The 7,500-nt window shown below is 43.9% G+C and overlaps 2 pseudogenes; both read right to left on the bottom strand.

The window, feature by feature from the left end:
* Window positions 1-3,976: 3,976 nt before the first annotated feature.
* LOC129251609 (large subunit ribosomal RNA) lies at window positions 3,977-6,758 on the bottom strand (annotated as a pseudogene).
* A 444-nt stretch (window positions 6,759-7,202) lies between these two features.
* Window positions 7,203-7,383, bottom strand: LOC129251605 (5.8S ribosomal RNA; annotated as a pseudogene).
* Between the last annotated feature and the right edge of the window lie 117 nt (window positions 7,384-7,500).

Below are 7,500 nucleotides of genomic sequence, written 5' to 3'. Positions count from 1 at the left end.
GTTAGCTCCTGAAGCCGCTCAACCATAACCCTTTCCAGCACTTTTCCAAGCACCGGAAGGAGGCTGATACCACGATAAGATCGAGGATCGCTCCTGATCTTATCGGGCGACTTCAAGAGTGCAACGACCCTAGCAATTTTCCACTCGCGTGGAAAATATCCCTCCCATATGCATTTATCATAAATGGCCTCCAAATATTCCGGAATGAACTTCCACAAGCATTTGCACATCTCTCCGTTCAAACCATCGAAACCTGGAGACCTTTTAGACCTGACCAGGCCAAATGCATAATCCAACTCCTCAGCTTCTATTGGAGGGACAGGCACCTCTTGTGCAGGAGGAACCTGAACCTCAGCCCTGGGAAAAAACTCGCCTAACAGAACATTGGCACACTCTCTCCACGTCGATAATACAGTATCACCTACGCGAAGAGAGCTAGCCATCTCATTTCGACGACCCCGACAGATCCTATAGACCTGTCCCCAAGGGTCGTCCCTATTTTCCCCCACAAATCTCCTCCACTCTTCCTCCTTCACTCTCACAAGCATCTTCTTATACTCTTTCATCCCTACGCTAAATTGATACTTGAGCTGAGACAGATTCTCCGAATTGGTCCGCCTGCCGCGTTGAAACAAACGCCTCAAGCGTCGGACAGACCTCCTCTTTGAATTTAACTCACTCGTCCACCATTTCACACCTTTCATTCTCACAGCCCTAGCTTTCCTAAACAATAAGTCATTCACACCCCAGACACATTCATATAGACGAGCAATTTGCTCGTCAACCCCCAATTCCTCAAACTCCCTAAGCGGTATATCCAATACCGCTTCCCTAACAGTATGTCCATATCGGTTCCAGTCGGTACACGAGGTACGCCATCGCCTCAATGGACTCCCCCCTTCTAGCTGCGGGGTACGGGGAGTAACCATAATTTGTATTAAATTATGGTCACTAATTCCCCAACCCCCCCTAACACTCCATTTACACTCGAACCTACCCGCTGCTGCGTCATTCATGAGCGTCACGTCAATGTCACTCACACCTCTAGGCCCCTCAAACGTATACCATACGCTTGGTTCGTTTGCTACAAGAAGGTTATTCGCCACAACCCACTCGCTCATAACCTCACCCCGAGTGTGGCTCCGATATCCAGCAGTATGCCTGGATACCTTGCTGAACCACATCGGGGAGGTAGCATTCGCGTCAAGACACACGATGGCAGGAATGCTACTCTCAAGTAGTAGCACCGCATCAATGTATCTTAAGTAGGGCTCTAGAGGCTCGTCAGACTTGCAGTACAAGCTGACGACATTCATTCTGCCGAATTCCCCCTCGACACACACACATACTCCCCACTGTGATGAGTCAACTACTACACAAGAGTAGCTTGGCTCACACACAGCTACTGCGGCCTTGACTCCAAGGTCCGTAAAGACCCTGAAGCCCCCAGGAAGGCCTCTCACCACCCCATTGGTGGAGTATGGTTCCTGGAGCAAAGCAATGCCGCAGCCCCCCTCCGACATACACGCCCCCAATTCACACATCACGGCATAGGACCCCTGACAGTTCAGTTGATATAGTTCAACCATCAATGTCTAGCGTTCGCACGGGCAACAATGGCACAGTACACCGGGCAGACAGTGGACATCATTAGATGTCCGGCTGGCTTGCCCTTAAATGCACAGTTGCGACAATGCGGGGCATTGCCACAACCTGCACTCCTGTGTCCTTCTTGCCCGCACCTACGGCAGACATCCTTCTTGGCTCTGCATTCTGCCACCCTGTGATCAAAGCCCATGCATCGGAAGCAGCCGGGCGTCAGTTGGTCTGGCCGTACCCGGAAGGAAAACCACTTTATGTAGCAACGACCTGCTTCCAGGAGGGCGGACATTAGCATGTCCGTTCCCTCAAGGACAACATTCGTCACCCCATCGGGGCTGACCTTCCAAGGACGGCTGATCATCCTCACGTCCTTCTCACGGCACCCAGGGCTGAACTCCTTGAGGTTCAACCGGAACAACTCTCCCATGAAATCCTCAGGGGAGATCTCCGTGTGAACCCCCTGGACCACAACCCTAGGCCCCAGCTTCCGACGTATGCTCACATCGAGCCCCACTTCGGAAAACTTGGCATTTTTTGCCAAGTTATCCCTCTCGGCAACGGATGGGGTGCGAATAATCGCACCTCCATCCTTCAACGGGCGCACCTCGTGCACCCTAACCCCCATGGAAGGCCCAACCTCCTTTACAACTTTCTTGATCACCTCCTTGGAAGTAGTGGGGGTTTTACCCCTTACTACGACCGACCAGGTCTCAACTGGCTTGGGCACCGGCAACGCAGGCAACACAGGCGCAGGCGCCTGAGGTGCCGGCATCGACGCTGCACCAGCCAGCGCAGCTCCAGCCGTCCTCCGAGGTGCTTCCTCCCTGGTAATCTTCGTGGCTTCTAGTTGCCCACGAAGATGGGCTATCTCCCCCACCATTTCCACAAAGAGTTCCTCGAACTCCAAGGAGTACCCCAGGAGGTCTTTTGCAACACTTTTCGGGACGCCGTCCATGTCTATGACGGCTCCACTAAAGGCCGTCACAATGGACTTGAAGCGCCCCATAAACTGCACCGCAACTTTCTTGCGTTCGGCATCCCCACCGATCGCACCCAAACCTTTCAGGGAAGCACCCAATTCCCCACGGATTTCCTCCAAACGCTTCCCTGCGGGACCTAATTTTTCCCCCGTCTTCCGCCCCTTGCGCCCGCTCCCAATCTTTCCGCTTTCGGAACCACCCTCGCTTCCACTCACCTTTTCAGGTACCTTTAAAGATACCTTCTCCACCGGAACCGCTGCACCTCCAGCGGTCTTCTTCTTGGAACGGGGAGGAGACCGCAAGATCACCTCCTCCTCTCCGGACGTCGTCTCGTCCATTGCCGACGATGGCACCGCCGACCCGCTTGGAAGAGGGGTGTTCGCCCTCTTCCGAATACCGTCTAGTTTGGGCATAGCCCAACGACCCTCACACGTAGGTAGCCGAATTCGCCGGATAAAGGCCTCCCAAGCAACAACAAAAATTGGGTCCCTTTTGGGCAACGGCAACTACTGCACGGCAGGAGTGAATCCCGCACAGGCACGCACACAGCGGCTGCACCTATCGGCGAGCCAAAGCAAAGCGCGAGGGCGTAGCCCACGGCGCCAACCAAAGGTTTGGCAAAGGCCACCACCAATGCCTTGCCGGACAGAACACTGTTCCCCGAACAAGGACGGGTCGACCGAGGTGGAGCTAACGCCGAGCTCGACCGCAGGCAAAACGCAGCACGCTCTGTTCGCGGCACCTGCACAAAGTATTCAACCTTGGCGCAGTACTTAACCCACGCACAAAAGGGGACGCCCTTTTTACTGTTGCCAAATATGGCAATATAGCGGCACGACAAGCCTAGTGTACGCCCGCACTGTACTTCCACGCCGAAATGTAACGGCACACGCACACGAGAAGGACGCCAAAAATTAGCGGCACACGCCAAAACCACGCCAGAAATAGCGGCACTCAAAAGTTGTAAACAACTTACCAACAAGGTACACTTGTACGCAATGTACAGCCACGCAAACGGTGGCGTCACTAGCACAACACACCACGCCGAAAAATAACGGCACGCCCGCAAAGTTGTAAACAACTTAATGGAAAATTTCCAACGCTGTATCTAGCGGCACTCACACGCACGCACAATGTGTCTATAGCACGGAGTATATTGGCACTCACTGGAGTGTCCAACAAAACTACCGTACGGCACTTAATCACTCGTAACACTGTACAGCTACTACAAAGTAGCGTCACTCGCACAACGGCACTTTCAATCGCAATTAATTGTAAACACTGTACCGCTATGGTACAGCCACAACAATATTAGCGTCACTCGCACAACTGTAATACACCGGTACTCACACACGAATGTAACCGCAAAAAGGAAATCACAAAAATCGCAAATCACCGCTTAGCACACGACACGTCCGCACTATTCAACAGTCAGACTGAGAATGAGTAGATAGGGACAGTAGGAATCTCGTTAATCCATTCATGCGCGTCACTAATTAGATGACGAGGCATTTGGCTACCTTAAGAGAGTCATAGTTACTCCCGCCGTTTACCCGCGCTTACTTGAATTTCTTCACTTTGACATTCAGAGCACTGGGCAGAAATCACATTGTGTCAACACCCGTTAGGGCCATCACAATGCTTTGTTTTAATTAGACAGTCGGATTCCCCAAGTCCGTGCCAGTTCTGAATTGATTGTTAATTGATAATCGTTATAATTTAAAAGGAATATATATCGAATGATATAATTCCTTAAAAATTTTAGCAAGAAAGTTCCACAATTGGCTACGTAACTACTATCCGGGGAACAAGAATCGTAATTCTCTATTTACCCAGAACGAGTACATAAACCATGGTATTGCTTCCCAATCAAGCCCGACTATCTCAATCTTCAGAGCCAATCCTTATCCCGAAGTTACGGATCTAATTTGCCGACTTCCCTTACCTACATTATTCTATCGACTAGAGACTCTTCACCTTGGAGACCAGCTGCGGATATTGGTACGGCCTGTTGAGAAGTTTGCGTGACCCCACCATAAATTTTCAAGGTCCGAGGAGAAAATATCGACACAACAGTAAATGTCATGCTCTTCTAGTCCATCTACCATATCTCTCTTCGAAAGACTTCCATGGTAGTACGACTATAAAACAGAAAAGAAAACTCTTCCGATATCTCTCGACGGCTTCTTTATGGTCGTTCCTGTTGCCAGGATGAGCACAAGGCCCATTTTTAATAACAAACGGATACTCAACAGGTTACGGAATTGGAACCGTATTCCCTTTCGTTCAAAATAATTCAAGTATTTTAATTATTTTTAAATATATTTTTATTAATATTTTTTTTTATTAAAAACTTGAAAATTTTCGGCTTTCGCCTTGAACTTAGGACCGACTAACTCGTGATCAACCACTGTTCACACGAAACCCTTCTCCACTTCAGTCCTCCAAGGTCTCATTCGATTATTTGCTACTACCACCAAGATCTGTACCAATAGCGGCTCCATGCAGGCTTACGCCAAACACTTCTAAGCACACTATTGTACCCTCCTACTCACTAAAGTTTCAAAATTTATAAATCAATCGAAATTGTTTTATAAATCATCTACTTTAGCGGTAATGTATAGGTATACAACTTAAGCGCCATCCATTTTAAGGGCTAGTTGCTTCGGCAGGTGAGTTGTTACACACTCCTTAGCGGATTACGACTTCCATGTCCACCGTCCTGCTGTTTTAAGCAACCAACGCCTTTCATGGTATCTGCATGAGTTGTTAATTTAGGCACCGTAACATTACGTTTGGTTCATCCCACAGCGCCAGTTCTGCTTACCAAAAGTGGCCCACTGGGCACATTATATCATAACCTCAACCTTCATATCAAGAAAGGTGAGGTTCTTACCCATTTAAAGTTTGAGAATAGGTTAAAATCGTTTCGACCCTAAGGCCTCTAATCATTCGCTTTACCAGATAAGATTATTTTATATAATTTTTAAATGCACCAGCTATCCTGAGGGAAACTTCGGAGGGAACCAGCTACTAGATGGTTCGATTGGTCTTTCGCCCCTATACTCAATTCTGACAATCGATTTGCACGTCAGAACTGTTTCGGTCTTCCATCAGGGTTTCCCCTGACTTCAACCTGATCAAGTATAGTTCACCATCTTTCGGGTCACAGCATATATGCTCAAGGTACGCTCCAGTTAGAGGTATAAATAATAATAAATTATCATTATACATAACTATATGGAACGCCCCGGGATTGAATTAATTGACTATTTATTAAAAAATAGACTAAAAATTAATCCCATTATATTTAAGTTAAGTTAATTATGCCATTAAGTTTAATATAACTCAATGACTTGCACATATGTTAGACTCCTTGGTCCGTGTTTCAAGACGGGTCCCGAAGGTATCCTGAATCTTTCGCATTGTTAATCATATAAATGCATACAAATAAATATTAATATCATAGATATTAAATTTTTTGTAAAATTCAAAAAATGAATTTTAGCATTATATATAATAAAATCTATCAACACTTTATCAAATCATTAGTATTTATTTTATGTTAATATGCTTAAAAAGCAAATTAATTTAAATAAACTTAATATCACCAATGATCTTTTGATAAATACTTTATTATGTTAATAGATTACAATGTCCTTATATGAAAAAAATGCACATTATTTTTTTAATTATTTAATGATGAATTTTTCATAATGGATATTCAGGTTCATCGGGCTTAACCTCTAAGCAGTTTCACGTACTATTTAACTCTCTATTCAGAGTTCTTTTCAACTTTCCCTCACGGTACTTGTTTACTATCGGTCTCATGGTTATATTTAGTTTTAGATGGAGTTTACCACCCACTTAGTGCTGCACTATCAAGCAACACGACTCTTTGGAAATATCTTTCTAGTAATCATTAACGTTATACGGGCCTGGCACCCTCTATGGGTAAATGGCCTCATTTAAGAAGGACTTAAATCGTTAATTTCTCATACTAGATATTAAGATATTCCATACACTGCATCTCACATTTGACATATAGACAAAGTGACTTAGTGCTGAACTATTTTCTTTTCGCTCGCCGCTACTAAGAAAATCCTTGTTAGTTTCTTTTCCTCCCCTCATTAATATGCTTAAATTCAGGGGGTAATCCCATATGAGTTGAGGTTGTTTTAATATTCTTTTTTTATCTTCTCACAATTTAATAAAAAAATTATATCATCTTTTCATCTCTATTTTTCTTTTCTCCTTTTATATATTGTAAATATATAAAAATAATAATAATGTAAAATGAGGCAATCCTAGAATAAAAAATTTAATTTTTATGCTAGACATTCCTCCTTTTAATTACATATATAAATTATTATTTTATATATATATATATAAATAATATGAAAATTTTTTGTAAAGAATACTTAGATTCAATATTTTCATCATTTCATTTTATTTGAGAGGATTTTTTTTTTAAAGAATATATAATAAATAAAATTCATTATATATCTTTATTTTTTTTGCTATTAATATTATGAATTATTTAAAATCCAATAATATACACATTTGCTTAAATTCAATTATTTTTATAAAAGAATAAGCAACTTATTTAGCATAGTCTTACAACCCTCAACCATATGTAGTCCAAGCAGTACTTTAAAATTGAATTTAATGTACATAACAGCATGGACTGCGATATGCGTTCAAAATGTCGATGTTCATGTGTCCTGCAGTTCACACGATGACGCACAGTTTGCTGCGTTCTTCATCGACCCATGAGCCAAGTGATCCACCGCTTAGAGTATTTTTTTATTTATTTTTATTTATAACAAATGTCAATTTTTTTTTGCATATATTAATTGAAAGAGTAAAATTAAATAATATTAATAATATATAAATTGATTTTCTTTCAATAATATAT

Source organism: Anastrepha obliqua, unplaced genomic scaffold, assembly GCF_027943255.1.
Source record: "Anastrepha obliqua isolate idAnaObli1 unplaced genomic scaffold, idAnaObli1_1.0 ptg000050l, whole genome shotgun sequence".
Taxonomy (NCBI): Eukaryota; Metazoa; Arthropoda; class Insecta; order Diptera; family Tephritidae; genus Anastrepha; species Anastrepha obliqua.
This window is presented reverse-complemented; position numbering and strand designations above follow the sequence as displayed.